The 20,245-nt window shown below is 37.5% G+C and overlaps 2 long non-coding RNA genes across 2 annotated transcripts; one reads left to right on the top strand and one right to left on the bottom strand.

Moving 5' to 3' along the window:
- Window positions 1-2,478: 2,478 nt before the first annotated feature.
- LOC131685468 (uncharacterized) lies at window positions 2,479-3,870 on the top strand. Its single transcript, XR_009304813.1, has 3 exons — window positions 2,479-3,081; window positions 3,141-3,672; window positions 3,745-3,870. It is a non-coding gene; the product is annotated as an uncharacterized LOC131685468 (long non-coding RNA).
- Window positions 3,871-6,940: 3,070 nt separating this feature from the next.
- Window positions 6,941-13,162, bottom strand: LOC131685466 (uncharacterized). Its single transcript, XR_009304811.1, has 4 exons — window positions 12,993-13,162; window positions 7,847-7,929; window positions 7,439-7,619; window positions 6,941-7,383 (listed from the first exon to the last, which is right to left on the bottom strand). It is a non-coding gene; the product is annotated as an uncharacterized LOC131685466 (long non-coding RNA).
- Between the last annotated feature and the right edge of the window lie 7,083 nt (window positions 13,163-20,245).

The following is a 20,245-nucleotide window of genomic DNA, read 5'->3' as shown; positions in this document are numbered from 1 at the left end:
CCAAATTATACAGCATTACGAATACGGTATAACTGAATCGGCTGATAAACCTACCGCTAATTTTACTTGCGAGAAGTTAAAAGCACGTGGACATGCTATTCCTCAGTCAGCTTCGCAATGTTGGCTTCTCCTTCGAGCATTCCCTTTTATGTTCAACCAGATTCTCGGATTTAATTCAAATTTATCATCATTGCTTAGAGCTCTCATGAAAATAACTTATTATAGTTTCTCCAATAAGCTAACATTGAATCAGATTAACGATCTGGAAAACGAAATCGAATGTTTTTACAAGTTGTTCAAATCCTGCTTCCCTGCCATCAACCCTACCAATAAATTCCATCACATCTCTCATTATCCCTACATAATTCGTCAGGATGGGCCAGTTGTTAATCATAGTTGCTTACGCTTCGAAGCGAAATTCAAGGAGTCGAAATCCCAAGCGAAGACATGCAACAATTTCATCAATTTAACAAACAGCTTTGCTAAGCGCCTGAATCTAGCACAGATAACCACTATTCTTGACCATTCATACGAAATTGGTACGGTAGATATCGTTTCGTCAAAGCACATACACAAAAAATCTCTAAGTAATTTACTCCTGATCCGGGATCTACCAGATTCAATCAAATATATAAACCATATGAAAATAAATAACACAAGCTTTCGGCCGGGACTGATAGCGAAATACCAAGTATGCAACGAAATGTCCTATGGTTTGATAATAGATATATTGCAATCGGATAATCAAATTGTTTGCCTAATACAGCATCTCGAATGCGAATATTGTTTACAATACAACAGTTACAAACTCAAAACTGACAGTCAAGTTATTCGCATATCACACAAGAACTTGCAAACGAAAAAAACATACAACTTATGGAGTATATACGGAGATTCAGAAGAAAACTACTATATAAGTTTGAAATATGTAGATAGTTAGTAGGGAAATAAACTTGGAAATAAATTTATAATAAAATAAACAACAATCAAGAAGGTAGTGCAAACAACTTGAGATGTCACTTTAAACCTTTATATATACTTATTCGCTCTTTTCAGCCCAAAAAATAAACGATCAGAACCTAGTTCTGCTCAACGATGCCGACCTAGTTGAAATGGGGATAATCGAAAAAGGATCCTGTCTAACAATTCTTAACATAATAAAAAACTATAGTTCTGAAGCTAATCCGACCAAAGATAAAATTGATGAGACTTCCACTAATGTTCAAAATTTGGTAAACTTTCTACTATAATTACTGTAAGCGCTTGTCGTACTATACATATTTAACGTTTTCAGATTAACCGTTCGACATTCGAAGATGACGCAAAATTCCGAATGAAAATTTTGTATCCAATTTTGGATCAAGGGATCGTACCAGATAAGGACGGTTTAAATCATCTTACACGAGTCGCATGCAAGCAAATGGAGACTCAAATAATGGACGGTCAAAGGCAAGTAGAAAGTTTTATTTGTTACTCTACTAGTGCATCAAACTATGAACACTCCTTAAAGTGTGATAGAATGAATTGTTTACATTGAACCGCACGAGTCTCTCCGCTAGAGCAACCTTGCGGCGAAATGCGCAATGCCTATACATATTTATAGGGCTTACGGCCAATTTCTTTATCCTCGCTTAAATTTTAAACCGGGTTCACCAGTACGTTTAAACCTGGTTAAGACGTTAGGCGAGAATGAAGAAATCGGCCCTTAGTAGTCCTTCGAGCAAATATGCAGGTGATCTAACACTGTCTATGAGCAGAGAAAAGCAATGCCTTTCGTTGTGAAGCTTCTATTTCAAAAAACATCGTAGTCAATCAGTATCATGCATTATTACTTCATTGAGCCTATGAAACTATGAAGTATGCATAGTAATGAAGCACGGCCAAACAACTTCACTTCTGATTATAAATATAAAGAAATGTATGAAACACAGTACAAACTGCTAGAGGAAACCACATAGTTATCAGTTCTTCGCATCCTGATTTCAATATTGACCATTCTTTACACATCTTCAATCTGGTTCGATTTATAAACTTCGGCATAAGAACGTACATGCGTCTTTGACGGTGGTACTTAGAAAGCGTAATTCGTCATGTTCCGGCACAAAATTATAAAGACGACCGACGACGACGAATTATAATAACTTAAACATTTAAACCAACAGAATTTAAAGGTATACAATTTCTGTTTATAGCGAGCGTGTTTATTTGTTTACATATACAGTTCAATCGTAAATCGACCAAAGGGTCTAACTAAGCCGCAATGTCGTTGAATCGAGCAACAGCGATGCCAGATTTACAGACTGTGGACAGATTTGCTGCACTGAGAAACAAAAATATGCAGAATTAGCATACTTTCATTCCCGTCTCTTTTGCTGTAATTCTCGACGAACCTATGATTACGGCCTAAAAGCCAACCGTCAAAATCCACTTTGAATGGAAATTCCAGACAAACCGTTACTATTTGAACACAGCTCACAACAGTTTATGAAAGAGAAAACTTTTCTCTTTCGTTTACTACCAACATCTGTGATTGGCGTGTAACGGTTTGTCCGGAATTTCCATTCAAAGTGGATTTTGACAGTTGGCTTTTAGGCCGTAATCATATGTTTGTCGAGAATTTTCATGCATTTTCTAGCATATACTTCTAGTAAATATTCAATGAGTGGATAGACCGAATACGTCCAATGCACAAAATTTGCAGCAGAAGAAACGAGAGGCAGATCAAAAAGTATGATATCGGTGATTAAAAAAAAGTTCTGCGTATGCCTGGTCCAGACATTTACAGACTTTTAAAACAGTAATAAACTGACCGATTTTCTTCAGAAAATAATAGATGTGTCCCAGCATGCAAAGAATTACGAATCAAATACCGTTCATACTTTTACCATTTAGATTTTTTTTAAGAAATTTAGAACTTAATCTTTCACGGAATCTTTTTGGTCTTTTTCGGAGTAACGAACCAATGATCTCTAAATGCGCAGGTATCCTTCTGTTGATCAACAGCATGCGGCAGCTGTTCAAATCGTAAAATTATTTCCACAACTTAGTAATACGCGAGTCACACCAACTGCTCCTGATGAGGTTTGTTATTCTATGCTTATTTAATTTCTCTAATATAATTATAATTATTTTCATGCTAGTCATTTTTCTTTTGGCGCAACGGAGGCAAGGAAAAGGGTGCTCATACTGGCATGATATTTCATCGCATCCGGAATGTCATCAAACAGCTACCTGCAGGAAAACATAAATATAATCGAGGAACTATGCCTGTAGAAGAGTCCGTTTCAACTGAACTTGTAGAGCGGGCTTAATTGCTCCGAGTAATGCTTGCATCGGCATCAGTAGCAGAACATATTTGTGATGAAATGGACCGATGCTTTCCAGTCCTCAAACTGTTATTAAAAGAAAAGAAACCCGTTAATGATATCTTGGATATGTTTCCACACCTGTGTTCATATGAAGGATTGGTGGTAACATGTTTATTTTTTATTATTTACTATTTCACTTTATGGTATTCACGGAACATATGAATATTTATATCATATCACTTTTTCTAGATTCGTCAAATGTTTGAGAGATTGTATCCTAACAGAACAGAAGGTCTCAAAATCGAGGATGTCTTCTCTCAGTGTCTATCTTATTCACCGTCCAGATTCTCTAGAGTAGAAGATGGTGAGATATATTTTTTTTTACTTTAGCCCAAAGGTCTGTCATAAAATTTTAAATTTGTAAAACTATTCACAGATCACATTCGAGGATGCTTGAGAATAATTTCTCATATGCCAATTCGCGGACAAAAAAGAACGCTGGTAGGCTGTCCAACTGTAGGCGAAGAACATTCGGCTTCAATTTTAATTCGTTGGATTGGGGTAAATGCAATATAATATACATAAGGTTAGATGTAATGATTTTATATCATCATTAGGAGTGCTTAGATACATACGGGGCATCCCCCGCAACTGATTCCAAACTACACATGGTGTGCGTAGCAAGCCCGATGAAAAGAGGAAATTATGCCGTCATTTGTGAGAAAAAAGTTATATTCGAGACTAACAATTCTATTCATGCAGTGGAAATTTTATTCAAATGCTACGCAGTTCTCGGAGTGGAGGTGCCACCTAATTTTAGAATGTTTTGGGACTTTCTGGCATGTGCCATATATAATATAATTCCGCACAGTCAGAGGACAACTGTGAATAGACTCGTCCAAACTTTTATTGAAGTTTCCCGCGCACGTATTGACAACAAATAAAAGGACAACTTTTTTATACAATACTTACTAAAAACCATAAAATTTAATAGACAGAAGTTTCTTTAATTATTATTGTAAAAATATTCCATAAGAAAAGAAAGACTGCATTGTGTTGTATCCAAAACAAAATTTTGACGGCCAATTTCTTCACTGGATGTAAACCGGTTTAGTTCCAGTTCAAATGCAACAATCGATCATGAACCAATTTAAATAGGAATCGGTTGTTGCATTTCTTCTTACAGAAACCATTCAGAATTGCAAGTCATAATCCGGATGTTTCTTAGTAAAGTTCAGTCAGAAATGAGCCGGAATTCCGGCTGGCTCCAGTCAGTATTCCGGCTCCAGTGACACAACCTATTCTAACTAGAATCGGTTGTGTCACTGGAGCCGGAATACTGACTGGAAACAGCTGGAATTCCGGCTCATTTCCGGCTGAACTTTACTGGGTTTTAATGAAATATTGCACTCATAAATTGGGTAATATTCTACCCAAAAACTGAGGAATTACAACTGGCTTTGTTGTCTACTCAAAAATTGGGTAAGCTTCTGCTCATAATATGAGTAAAAATCGATCAATTTTTGGTTTTGTTGAAGTTCTACTGAACCCAAAATTTGAGTAATGTTCAACTCAAAGTCTGCGTAATAATTACTTAATTTTTGGTTTTGTTAAATTTGTACTGAACTCAAAATTTGAGCAATGTTGAACTCAAAATCTGAGTACTAGTGAAGCACTTTTGGGGTTAGTGTAGATAATATTGTACTCAAAAACCGAGTAATAATTACTCAGTTTTTGGTTCATGCTGGCTTACTCAAATTTGAGTAACTCCGGAATTACTCAATTTAAGGGTTGTTCCACTTTATCTGGAAATGGGTGGGATTAAACTCATTTTTGAGTAACTTTTTACGAGCGTGTTGAGCAAATTTTCTGGCAGAGACCGCTCTGCTAGATTTCTGTATACGCTTACCGGCCGTTACCTAATTTTGGGTAGAATCCTACCCAAAATGGACTAAAGTGCATCTCCTCACTTTTGGGTAACAAGCTTTGAACTTAAATTTTGGGTAGTGTGAGGACTACCCAAAGTTTGGGTTACAGATAACCCAAGCGTTGGGTACAGAGCGGGTAACCCAAAGTTTAAGTAACGATGAAATAATCCAAAATTTGAGTAACGAGCGGATAACCCAACATTTGAGTAACGCGCGGATAACCCAATATTTGAGTACTGAGCGGATAACCCAAAATTTGAGTACTGAGCGGATAACCGAAAATTTGAGTACTGAGCGGATAACCCAAAATTTGAGTAAAGAGCGGATAACCCAAAGTTTGTGTACTGAGCGCATAACCCAAAATTTATAACGAGCGGATAACCCAAAATTTCTGTAACGTTCGGATAACCCACAATATAGGCTTCCAATATATATTATATGGATGCTTGGCATTCGCACTAAGAACAACCATCAATATGGGTATCATTTGAAAAGTAGCCATTTGTAGAAGCTGTAAATTGATGATTGGCGCCATTTTGAAATTCAAGATGGCGGCTTTCGGTTACCACAAAACACTTGAAACTACCATAAATATGGGTGTCATTTGAAAGGTATTGATTAGTTGAAGGCGAAAATTGATGATTGGTGCCATTTTGAAATCCAAAATGGCGGCTTCCGGTTACCACAAAACACTTGAAATTACCATAAATATTGATGTCATTTGAAAGGTTTTGATTAGTTGAAGGCAAAAATTGATGATTGGTGCCATTATGAAATCCAAAATGGCGGCTTCCGGTTACCACAAAACACTGAAAACCACCATCAATATGGCTATCATTTGAACGGTAATAATTAGTAGAAGGCGAAAATCGATGATTGGCGCCATTTTGAAATCCAAGATGGCGGTTTCCGATTACCACAAAACACTAAAAACCACCATCAATATTGGGGTCATTTGAAAGGTAGTAATTGTTAGAAGACGAAAATTGATGATTGACGCCATTTTGAAATCCAAGATGGCGGCTTCCGGTTACCATAAAACACTGAAAATCACCATCAATATGGGTGTCGTTTGAAAGGTAGTAATTAGTAGAAGGCGAAAATTGATTATTGGCGCCATTTTGAAATCCAAGATGGCGGCTTCCCGTTACCACAAAACACTTAAAACCACCATCAATATGGGTGTCATTTGAAAGGTAGTAATTAGTAGAAGATAAAAATCGATGATTGGTGCCATTTTGAAATCCAAGATGGCGGCTTCCGGTTACCACAAAACACTGAAAACCACCATCAATATGAGGGTCATTTGAAAGGTAGTAATTGTTAGAAGGCGAAAATTGATGATTGGCGCCATTTTGAAATCCAAGATGGCGGCTTCCTGTTACCATAAAACACTGAAAACCGTCATCAATATGGGTGTCGTTTGAAAGTTAGTAATTAGTAGGAGGCAAAGATTGATGATTGGTGCCATTTTGAAATCCAAGATGGCGGTTTCCGGTTACCACAAAACACTAAAAATCACCATCAATATGGGTGTCATTTGAAAGGTAGTAATTAGTAGAAGATAAAAATCGATGATTGGTGCCATTTTGAAATCCAAGATGGCGCCTTCCGGTCACCACAAAACACTGAAAACCACCATCAATATGAGGGTCATTTGAAAGGTAGTAATTAGTAGAAAGTGAAAATTGATTATTGGCGTCATTTTGAAATCCAAGATGGCGGCTGGTAACAAAACACTTAAAACCACCATCAATATGGGTGGTTACCCCTCAGGTTTAAGAACAATTATTCACTAGTGGTCTATCCCCCATACGCTTGCTCATATGTCAGTGGCACCATAATTGCAAATGTGGCCATAGTCCCAACTACAAATATATTTGAAATGAATTAATCATCAACAAAAAACAAAAAAAAATGAATGCACAATTAAAATACTTGTCTCTTAGACAGCCAGAATTCTATATTATATTCCAGCCGGTATGACTAAAGTCAAATGGAATTGTAGTGGCTCGGAGCTCGGGTAAGCTACAGTCTTGTTCAAATGTTCCGTATTGCTCGATGTATCTGAAGTCAATAACCGAGATGACGTTGTTTCACCGGTGTTGACTATTGGAAGCCTCAGTTTGACATGACTGAATAGTTTCCTTAAAAAATGTTATTATATATACGTTATACCACAACCGATCATCTTAACCATACCTGAAGTCACCACGCAGATGCGAGGTCATCTAGAGGCAACCAAGGCCCATAGCAACAGGTGGAATATCGAAACAAGCCACGCGGCTCGCTACCAACGAGTTGCCGATCCACGAGGCAGCACGTCGAAGCCACGTGAACGGAATCGAACGACAGCAAGGAGTGCAGAGGCAGCAGAAATAATCTATAAAAAGTGGTAGAAATTAAATTAGTCTTATGGCGCTTTCGTTTGTTCTTGGTGCTACACAGGTGTAGTGCAAAAAAGAGATAGACTGATTACACTCAGGTTTGAATGAGTGTAGCACCGACTACACTGGTGTAGTGCAGAGTCAAAAACGAAAACGCCATTAGTTTATCTTCCAGTGTATCCACAAGTAATAGTGAATAAATGTCGTTTCCTTATTTACTTACCAAATATTTTGAGGAGAAAAATTTCTTCAATTATTTATTTGTTTTCCGTTCGTTGGCAACAAAAAGTGCAACTCGATCATCATCTGCAAAACGAAATGCGTCAGATTTTTAATTTTTAGTTTGTGTAATTTTGCAACATTTTCCCTTTAGATAGATTTAATAGGTGTTTGAAACAAGACGACCTAAAATGCACGGAATAAATTCTTCGATGCCGCACGCCATATTCTTTAGATTTGGAGTCACAGGACCGAATCAATTTTGCAACCCTGGGGGTATTGATGACAATGCTTTAAATATACGATTCGATTAATAGAATTAAATTACAGGACTAGATTTAAAATAATAAATATCCTTACATATCCAGCTGCTCCGCAAAACGATGCGAGGCTACCAAAATTTGTTTATATTTCTTTAACCGTATCCAGGCCTGCGTTGACGATTTTCGTTTTCTCAGTTTTCTCAAACCACTCAAAAGAAATATCAAACTGGGACGTCATCAAGCGGTAAGTGCGGTCAAATCTGAAGGGACATGAGCCACTCATTATAAAAGTGTTAAATGTACCACTATTTGCTATAACTTGTTCGTACGATTTACGTTTTGCCTTTCTCAATAGAAAACTGCTCTGAAAACCGTCTTTTCAACGGAGACCCGGAGGCTCGAGTGACATATACCATTCGATTCAGTCCGTCAATTCTCTGTGTGTATGTGACCACAATCTCACTCACTTTTCTCAGAGATGGCTGAACCGATTTTCATAAACTTAGTCTCAAATGAAACGTGCATCCTGTAGGCTGCTATTGAATTTATAATGGATCTGACTTCCGGTTCCGGAGTTACAGAGTGAAGAGTACGATCACGCAGAAAATGTTGATTTTAAAAAATTCTGTAATGAATGTATAAAGGTGAAAACTTTTTCAAACTGGTGCCACATCTACTTAGATTTGTAGTACTAGGTCACTAACAGCCATTCAAAGTCTCTTTGGTCACATTGGCCACCATCGTCGGTTCCGGAAGCCCCGGCGGAAGTATCCAAATTTAGAATTACAGTCTCATTGGTTTTTCGGAGATTCGACCAAACTTGGTCTCAAATGAAAGGTGTTTTATCCCCGTAAATGGCTATTAAATTTCATCTCGATCCGATTTCCCATTCCAGAGTTATGGGTTGTGGGGTGCGGTCACTAAGCAAAATCTGTTTCAAATCGAATATTCTAGGGGAATTGTATTGACCATTAGAAGGTAGAAATTGAGCAGCTTCTAGTGCTGCGAGGGAAGCTCCTATCTTTATGAAAAAAGAATTCGTGTTTCTTAACATCACTGTTTTCAAGGAAAAATAGTTTTGAAACCCTACATGCACTAGGAAAACTTTGGGAATGAAAGGGTTAAAAGCAATAGATAGATGATTTGAAAAAAGGAAGAGCGTCAGTACGATGATTTCCATTTCACCGAATGCTAGTTTACGAAATGGATGATTCTAGAAACATAGTTATTTTTAATGGTACTATCGAAGTACTTAGAAATATAGGGAAGATCCGATATTATCAGCCACCGATATTGTCTGTGCCTGATTCAGTCTACCCCCGATTTTGTCAGTGCATTGACCCCATTCTGTCACCTCTTGCATGAAAATTTGTTTGATGGGCTCTATCTAACAAGCCAAGTCAATCGTCTTAGATTTCAAAATGGCGCCAATCGTCGATTTTTGGCTTCTACTAATCAATACCTTTCAAATCACAACCATATTGATAATGGTTTTTGATGTTTTGTGGTAACCGAACGCCGCCATCTTGGATTTCAAATGGCTCCAACCGTCAATTTTCGCCTTCTACTAATTACTACCTTTCCAATGACACCCATATTGATGGTGGTTTACGGTGTATTGTGATAACCGAAAGCGGCCATCTTGGTTTTCCAAATGGAACCAATCATCAATTTTCGCCTTCTTCTAATAACTACCTACCATTTTGGGTGTGATTTTCAGTGTTTTGTGGTAACCGGAAGCCGCCATCTTGGATTTCGGAATGGCACCAATCATTAATTTTTGCCTTCTACTAAACACTACATTTTAATTGACACCCATATTGATGATGGTTTTCAATATTTTGTAGTAACCGGAAGTCGCCATCATGGAACTCAAAATGGCGCCAATAGGGATCTTTAATTTGGAAAAATTATGTCAGTGTTTCATATGTACTGATAGCGGGTGTCCTCACGAGTACACTCATATCATTCTTAAACCTTAATTATTCTTTTCTGATTTTTAAATTTAAAAAAACCAAATTAAATTCAACCAACAAACTGACAGTTGTTCTACTAAATGACGTATCTGCAATTATCTCGTTCACCTCATTGTCAACCGGGTCAGCACCCCACGCGGCATGATCTGGTACTTTTGCAATCCGCTAGCAGCCTGCCATCCCAAGTTTCATCTGCAAACTATGGTAGATCTGATAAGGCAACCTATAGAGCTGTGCAAGTCGCATGGGTTTGGATGTGTTATTGTCTTAAAAGGAAACAAACTAAAACATGTTTTTTCAATAGTTTTTGGCCTAAAATTGAAAAAGGACTGAGATATTAACTCACGGTACTAATATGCATCAGAAAATGCCATGGTTTTCAGTGTTTTGTGATAATCGGAATCCACCATCTTGGATTTTTAAATGGCTCCAATCATCATTTTTTGCCTTCTAATAAACACTACCTTTCAAATGGCACCTATATTAACGGTGCTTTTAAGTGTTTGGTTGTAACCATAAACCGCCTTCTTGAATTTCAAAAAAACGCCTATCTTCAATTTACGTCATTCAGAAACTTCCCAACTGCCATTGACCAAAAGGAAATGTTACCCGAAAATTCAAAAAAAAAAATATCTGAAAGTAAACGCAACACTTTTTGGTTCTAATCACCTACATTTTTTAGGTGAGCACGCGCAGAAAAATAATTATTAAAGTCGAATAAAATGAGGGTTAAAACAACAAATTTATCAAATTGTTCAGTGTTCAATAAAAAATGTTTGTTAATTTAAATAAAACAATTGTTGAAATAACTCTGAATAATTTATTGGGTCAAACATGAAAAAAAGTTGAATCAAAAAAATGTTTTATTGATCTCATCATAACAACAATCGAAACAAAAATACAAATTTGTTGTTTCAATAAGTCCGTTTGGTTGCTTTAAACAATACAAATATTTGTATCAATACATATCAAACATTGAAATGAAAAAAAAACTATTTTATCAATTCAAATTGTACATTTCGTTGTTTTAAATATAAGAAACGTTCAAAATAATGGTTTTGAAATGTTGAGTCAACACCAATTTTGTTGCAAAATGTAATTATATTTGTTGCAGGGCATATAATTTCAACCATTTCTCCTTCACCTGGTACATTCGCATCAACTTCAGTAGTAACAATCGGTATATTTTCCGTGACACTATCGAGTGTCTCCTGTTCATCTGCAGAATTCACTTATTCTGGGCCAATTTCAGTAGCATCTATAAGGACTATTTAAGCAAGAGAAAACATCGCCACTGTCGCTGTAGCCTGACGAATATCTCGTACTACTAGAACTGTGTCTTCTGCAGAGTTATTCTATAAAATGAAGTTGAAAGCAAGCAAGACTTTATGGATGCGATCGTCTCTGTTCTATTCTTTGATGCGTCGAAAAATCTAACAGCAGATTTTTCGTAGCATTCGTTGTACCTTCAAATGAATAAATTGTTCTCAACTCATTGCGCAAGACTAAATGATAAGTAACTTACCACTGAAGAATTTTGTTATGTTTAGAACCTTCGGCATAGCGACGGCCTACTCGCGTAAGACCATTACTTCCGCGGGATGCTTTTGCTCAGTTAGTTCCTCGGTCAAATGCTCGCTTGATATCGACTTCGAACGACTCAACGAATCCGGCAGTAATGCCAACTTGACCTTTGTTGCTATTGAATCCAACAAATCGCTGGAGAGTATATTTTCTTTGGGATTTTGTTTTCGATGTAACGCATCAAAAACAAATTACTTTCGATCGCTTCAGAATTCGATTGTTTGTCGCACGTGTAAACAACGTTCTTATTAGTTAGAACAAACTTTTATCTCTTTGTTTCAATCCAGCAAGGATTGTCGAACTAATACAGGAAGACTTTTGGAATCAATCAGACGCATGTTTATGCTTCAATCACTGATTTATTTGAAATAAACAATAATTTGGTTGATCTTCGAAAAACACAGATAACAAAACCTGTAAGATTAATGTAATAGATATTTTGGTTGATCCAACCCAAAAATCCATTTTAGTTTAATAAATTCCTGGATTTAAAATGAAAATTTTATCTTGATTAAAAGTGAAGAAATAATTTGTGGAATTAAACATAGATAATTCTTTTTCGTGCATTTAGTCACTTTTTCCCATCTTACGATGACCGTCGTCACTCAAAATGATTATTGGAATCGCTCTGCCAGGTGACTTCTGTCACCTTGGGTGACTATAGTCACCTAAGTGACTGCGGTGATCGCTTTTTCGCTCTCACCTCACCAAACTAGGCGAGGTGACGCGTCATAACGGTGATAATACATTATTCTGTTTTTTAAATTTTAAACTTTTGTTTCATTAAACCTTTAGTAACATTGGAACCTTTGTTATTTTCAATCATTTGCTATATTCGACCTTTTATCATTCAACATTTCGTCGCATCTTTTAGAATTACCCCGTTTACTAAATTCACACCGCTTGAGGTTTTTGCCTGCTTTTGATCAATAGACTCGAATTAGAATTGTTGCAGCCTGGAACATTTGGCATATAATTGCCAAACTGTATCGCTTTGTAGCTGCTATTGTTACTAATTACTTTAACCTGCGTGTGTCAGGGGCAACAAATGTCAATCTAATGGGCCCATCATATGTAAGAACGAGAAAATATTTAATCACCGCTAGCCGCTGCCATTGCCCTCTAATAGTTATATTCTATTTTAACTCTAGCGATATGCATTTCAGACATTTCCAAAAAATATGAATCATCAACGTCCCATCATGAGTTCAATGTGTCTTTCGAGGTCCGATCGGGTTTCGGAATGATGCGGTGGCCGCTATTTAAGTACTATGAGCAACTCAACATGAACCCACAAGCAAAAAATAAACAACGTTTCAGTACTCACCGACTCATGTTTTAGATCCAGCGCTAATTGCTTTATCCTACGCTAAGGCAAAATGCATAGCGAAATTCATAAGATTCATCTTATGATGACTAGAAAAGTAACAAAACTATGATTTCATAAGATTAATATGGAAAACATACGACTTGTATGATTACCTTTACATTTTACAATTTATTGCATATGTCAGTCGTTCGAGTTTCAGCATCTTATGATTCTCATAAACATAAGAGAAATGTATGATATTGTCTTATGATAATTCAAAGATGCCTTATGGAACATGAAATCATTGCAAACCGATTTGACCAAATAAATGCCGTTTCATAAGATAATCTTATGATTTACATACGTGCTGCTTGTGGCTAAAAATTATACGATATTCATGTGAAATTCGCTGTATTTTTTGCCTGAGTGTAAGTTTCTAGGCTGAAATAAATTAATCATTAATTTTAGTTGAAATTATTGCATTATGCATTATAATTACCATTCTTTTCCAGAGCCACTTCATGCAATTTGATTCACAACAATAACAATGGCTGTCAAAAACATTACCTACTACTTTGTTTGAAATGGACTACCCAAAATATAAGTACAAAGCGATGAACTTGAATTTGAGTAGACGTCATTATTCAATTCCTACCCAACACGAAGTTCACAGCGACCAACTCAAATTATGGGTAATCGCCATGTTCAAATTTCTACCTAATTTTGGGTTGCCCATGTATAAACTTTCCAGTGAGCAAATTTAACCCAAAAAATAGGTAACTTTGATTTTCAGTGTATAAGTCTTGGTTTGGTAGCCCTGTCAGATTTCTGCGCGTATCCTGTCGGGTTAGTTGAGCTAGGACGAACTCGGTTTCGCTCGCAGAAAATGGCAAATTTTGACAGGAACCGAGCAAAACCCTGGCATAACTCGGACATAAACTGTGCAAAGATACTGGCACCCGGTCAGCGTGGCAAGCAGAAAGCTAGCAAAAGTTGAGCAAAGCGAAATTGATGCTGGCAGAGTTTCTGCGAGCATTTTGCGGGATTTGTGCGCGAATTCTGGCAACGAATTCGCTCAAATGCATCAACCGTTTCTGACAGAAGCGGTTAAACCAACCGATGCTGCTCACTTTTATCCAGAATCCAGCCAGAAATGTACGGCCAAAATTTCTGCACGCTTCCTGCCACATCCCTCTAAGAACGGTTGGTTTCAAAATCGTCCAATGAAGGACGTTCGTTGGACCAATTTGGACAACGTCCAAATAACCGTTCAACGAACGTCCATCGTTGGACCCGTGTTGAACGATTTTGAAACAATTTTTTGGACTTCTCAGTGGGATCTTTGTCAGATGTTTTGCTAACGGTTTCGAAGGTAGTTTGGATATCTAAACCAGGTGCGCTACTGTCGTCATGTTTTTTGTGGCTGAGTGCTGCTCACTTTTATCCAGAATCCAGCCAGGAATGTACGGCCAAGATCTCTGCACGCTTCCTGCCACATCTTTGTCAGATGTTTTGCTCGATTCGTGCTAAATTCTACCAGGTACGACCCGGTCAGCGTGGCAAGCAGAAAGTTAGCAAAAGTTGAGCAAAGCGAAATTGATGCTGGCAGAGTTTCTGCGAGCATTTTGCGAAATTTGTGCGAGAATTCTGGCAACGAATTCGCTCAAATGCAACAACCGTTTCTGACAGAAGCGGTTAAACCAACCGATGCTGCTCACTTTTATTCAGAATCGAGCCAGAAATGTACGGCCAAGATCTCTGCACGCTTCCTGCCATATCTTTGTCAGATGTTTTGATTCGTGCTAAATTCTACCAGGTAGGAATTTCCAGGATCTTTGCACACTTTATGTCCGAGTTATTCCAGGGTTTAGCTCGGTTCCTGTCAAAATTTGCCAGAAAACGCGAGCGAAACCGAGTTCGCCCTAGCTCAACTAATCCAACAGGATACGCGCAGAAATCTGACAGGGCTGCCAAACCAAGACTTACAGAAATCTAGCAGAGCGGTCTCTGCCAGAAAATTTACTCACTGGGGAATTGCCAGGATCTTTGTACAGTTTATGCCCAGTAAAGTTCAGCCGAAAATGAACTGGAATTCTGGCTGGTTCCAGTTCGTCCACGGGCTCCAGTGACACAGTCAAGCTAGTCGGGAACCGGTTCGGACTTTCAGTTTGAATTCCGAGGGTCTGCCCCAAAATGAAAAAGAGCGTGTCCGGATAAGAATAAGAAGAGTGGCAGATTTGACAAACGCAAAACAGATTCAAGATAATCTGCATAACACAGAGAATAGACATCCATGATCGAACAAAAATATTTAAAAAACGTGTGTAAACATTTGAATTAATATACGAAAAACACTTGCGCCGCCACACCAACCTATCCCAACTATCCGTCAAATCGATTCCGGAACCGGTTCGAAATCCTGGATGGATTCAGCATAGAATCTAGCTCAAAGAAAACAACCGATTCCGACTCTATCGGTTGACGCATTTGAGCTGGAATTCATGCTGGAAGTCCGAATCGGTTCCGGACTAGTTTGACTGGGTAGATGAATAACCGCTGTCAATTCTGTCGCACTCAGCCACAAAAAAACATGACGACAGTAGCGCACCTGGTTTAGATATCCAAACTACCTTCGAAACCGTTAGAGATTTTACACAAGTTGAATGCTGAAGATGGACGTCTGTTCTCTGTGCTATAAGGTTTAACTACAGATAACAGACGTTTAGGCTCGATTTGAATCGTGTGTAAATATCCGCTTCTGAGATTCCGAATAAATCAGATCCCACTGAGACGTCCAAAAAATTGTTTCAAAATCGTTCAACACAAGTCCAACGATAGACGTTTGTTGAACGGTTATTTGGACGTTGTCCAAATTGGTCCAACGAACGTCCTTCATTGGACGATTTTGAAACCAACCGTTCTTAGAGGGATGTCTGAAACACGTTTGGCAAACGTTTGTAGATTTGTAGTGATCGATACAATGCAGTTAGAGTGCAGCTGTCAAACACGTATAGCAAACAGTTGCGCAGATGGCAATAGTGAAACACGGATTTCCAACGTTTATTAATTTGAAAGTTTACACAGGTTTTTGAAAATTTTTTGTTCTAGCCTAAATGTCTGTTATCTGTGGTTTAACCAAAGATGCTTTAGAAAAAACATGGTTATAAAGTAATTCTGTCAAACCAAAAACTATGCTGCTTCTTAAAAATACAAACAGTGTCAAACTTTCAACGAATTGCAAATCTTATAAAAATACTATTTTACCCGTCGGAAACAATTTGTGTTGAATTGTTCCCGGCCGGATTTCTGTGTGGAAAGTTTTAAAATCCCGTGATGTTTCCCGAGGTTTACACTTCAGGAAAACTGTCATTTTTGTGTAGACTCATTTCCTGTCACGGGATTTGAAATCCCGAGCTCCATTTAAAATACACAGGGGCCCAAATCCCGTGACACCACTGAAAAAAATCCAAACGTTAATTCTATTTGCTTCAAACAGCTTAACATTCATATGAAGAAGAAATGCTATTGTTATCACGCGCACACATACCTTCTATGTGTCAACTGTATAAACTATGTATGCACACACATAAGTTATATGTGCATATTGTTATAGAATGGGGTTTTATGTGCCTAATAGTTATGAAATGTGAATGTAAGATTAATATTTTTTGTAAATACACACATTAGGTTTATGTGCCAGCAAATAGTGTCTATGTGCCTCCGTTAATTGCAAAAATCTATGTGTAAAATCAATAGGCATAACGTTTACTTTTTTTGAGTGACGTTTTCCGAACTGTAAACTTAAACAAGAAATGTAATCAGCTGATCAGAAACGTCTCATGGATTGCCTAGAACGACCCAGTCACCTAGCCCTGGCAAAAGTCAGTAGAAGTTGAGCAACGCGAAATTGAAGCCGGCAGAATTTCTGCCAGTGTTTTGTGCGAGAGTAGCTTTGTTCCAGTAAACGGAAGTCACTCCGGAGCAAACAGAAGCAAAAACTACTTCTTGAAACAATTTTTTGGACTTCTCAGTTGGTAGGCTAATGAAACTTTGTTCTAGGCTACCCAGGCTACCTGACGTAACTTACCGTTTACTATAAAAGTAGAGTGGGTGAAATAAATCGTTGTCAGAAGGTATTCCGGTCCCAGTGACGTACAGTCGTGATTCGCTGGTTGGGCCACACCTATGTCCAACTAACGAATTTGATTCGTTAGTTGGACCGACTGACAGACACAGATAACAGACGTTTAGGCTAGAACAAAATTTCTTCAAAAGCCTGTGTGAACTTTCAAAGTGATAAACGTTGGAAATCCGTGTTTCACTATTGCCATCTGCGCAACTGTTTGCTATACGTGTTTGACAGCTGCACTCTAACTACATTGTATTGATCACTGCGCCATCTACAAACGTTTGCCAAACGTGTTTCAGACGTCTGATTTATTCGGAATCTCAGTAGCGGGTATTTACACACGATTCAAAACGAGCCTAAACGTCTGTTATCTGTGTGACAGATGTCACAAACTCTCCAAAGGAGACATTAGGAATGTAATTGCATCTATTCACATCTCTAATAAATGTCAGATTGATTGTCAAAGTAAATTTGACATAAGATTTTGACATTCGGATGCTTTTTAGTTGGACAATGGACAACTAAAAAGCGGTCCAGTTAAAAAGTGTCCAACCGGCGAATCACGACTGTATATGCCATTTCTAATAAGAACAGATTGTGTCACTGGAAATGAATCGGAATTCTGGCTGGTTCCAGTTCGCATTCCGGCTCCAGTGATTCTATCGGTTGTGTCACTGCAGCCGGAATACGAACTGGATCCAGCCAGAATTCCAGTCATTTCCGACTGAACTTATCTGGGTAACTATTGTGCCTTGCAGGATAATCGCTCGATATGCGATTATATGAAAGCTCAATTGAGATAGGCGCGTGACAGCCGCCTATATAAATTCATAGGCAGCTTTTTCCTTGAAACTTTCGAAAAGCACACAGCTGGCAGAAAAATAAAGCTCCACCGAAATCTCCTTGCGGAGCAACTGCGGCTATATTTGATGCGCCTTTCAGACGCCCGCAATGTGAGATTTTATTATAAGCGCGACAATACAACCAACCAGAATTCCGGCTCACGTTCCAATTCAATTTTACTGGGTTGTCTGCACATCTGGCATCCCTGCGACGAAGTGATGATGATCTACACCGAGCAAAATTTACATTGAATTTCCATAAAAACGTCTTATGACTTTCAGACATAAGGATTTTAAATGGATTTTATAAATCTGTCTTATGATTTGGAGGGGAAATTTTCCAAATCCATCTCTTATTATTTTCATAAGACAGTCTTATGAAATTTATGAAAATGTCCGAATGAACGCCATAGGTGCCCATTTATGAAAATTGCTGACATTTATAAGTAGAAAACATAGTAGAAATAACGATTTCCATAGAACAGTCTTATGAAATTCATTACAATGTTCGAATGAATGCCATAAGTTTTTTTATTTATGGATATTATTGTGCATTTATATAAAAAAAGAACATGGCTGACATTTCTCGAGCATTTTTAGTAGACAAAAAATCAACAGTAAAAATCAACCTTCAGAGGATATTAGGTTTTACACCAACCGACATAACCCCACAAAATGAGCCGGATAAACTTCGTTTAACAATTCTCGGTGGTTTGTTTACATGGGAATTACGTGAGTTTGAATGTAACAGATGGCCACCCGTTGCACTCCAACCCACGCAACTGACAAAGTAAACAAATCACTGAGAATTGTCAAACATGAACGTCATTCCTCATGAGTTCATTCGTGTGGTCATCTTGTAGAACTCAATTCGGGACAAATTAACCGCCAAGTATAGATCCCTTCAGAAGATTGAAGAGAAAACTCTCTTTAAATATTAAAATTTGTACATAATGAGCAACGCTTCGTCAATATTTCTTGGGAAACTGGGCTTAGACAACTGGGAAACTGGACTTGACAACTGAATGATAATGATTGTTACTTCTCAAATGATTTTGATTATTATAAAATACGCGTCAGACACTAATTATATGCACAACTTATTTCATTTCAAATAATCGGATATCTTCTGTAAAAATCATAACCATGTAAACAGATTTAATGCTCACAGTAATTTATTCAATAACATAAAAACAATTTAAAATTGTTGCAATTTGACTGAAAATCTCACTTCTTTTGTTTCAAACAGCGGTAATCAAAAAGTGCTGAAACTATTAACTCCTGGTCGGCCGTCCAGGCCAGTACTGAATTCATAAGAAACAATTATGAACTTTTCACAAAAGTGACGTTTATGAAAAACAAAACACAATTTTATAGAATCAATAACAGATCTTATATGGGTTTCATCAGAAAAACTTATGAAATTCTTAAAGGCATATATTGGAGCGAAGTCATAAGACTGTTTTATGAAATACATTATTTGTACGTCTATGGAGTGCATGAATAAAGATCAATGAATTCATAAGTCTGCCTATGACATCCTAAAGCGTTCAATGACATCGTCAGAAGGTTGGTGCATATGCCGAGACTTATGAAATTCTCAGATGCTTTTTGCTCAGTGTACTAATCCCTGTTGAAAACGACATACCCCCACTCGACCAATGTTGCCAAAATATTTGTTTTGTTTCGGTCGTATATTTGTTCTGATTAAAATATTCTATATTATTTACCAATTTCATGCTTCTGGAAAAATCATAGATTTAGTCTTTATATCCGCATTCAAACGATCATAACGTCTCTTTCCATCGGAATACAGCAAAACAAAATAATATATATTCGTTGTTGGACATTACGAAAAATATCTTCATGCCTCTTCATTTTTGTAAGTTGTTTTCTGAGTCAAGCAACCTCTGCCACAAGAATAATCTTCTCTGTTCGGATTTATTTTAAATATTCTAAAACTACTTTTCTGCAAGGTTTAATTTTTGTTTTGGAGCAATGTATAGGTTTGTTCCAGTACTACATGTGATCATTTTTGTAAAATTCAACTGTATTGATAATACCAAAGGAAGAACAAGAAGCGACTTGCGACTTTCCGCATTATTCCGCACACAGAACAGAATCCATGATAACCGCGCTACCTGATCTCTCGGGAACTTCAGTTCTGGATAATATGTTTGATTTCGATGTTATAGAAAGAAAGCGGTATCTCGAGAAAACAAAAAAATCAACACAGTTAACAATCGTCGTTTCATGTTTGATATAACAATATGACAACACTTCCAAGCAGCCCTTTAGTA

The sequence above is a fragment of the Topomyia yanbarensis genome, chromosome 2 (genome assembly GCF_030247195.1).
Source record: "Topomyia yanbarensis strain Yona2022 chromosome 2, ASM3024719v1, whole genome shotgun sequence".
Classification (NCBI taxonomy): domain Eukaryota; kingdom Metazoa; phylum Arthropoda; class Insecta; order Diptera; family Culicidae; genus Topomyia; species Topomyia yanbarensis.
This window is presented reverse-complemented; position numbering and strand designations above follow the sequence as displayed.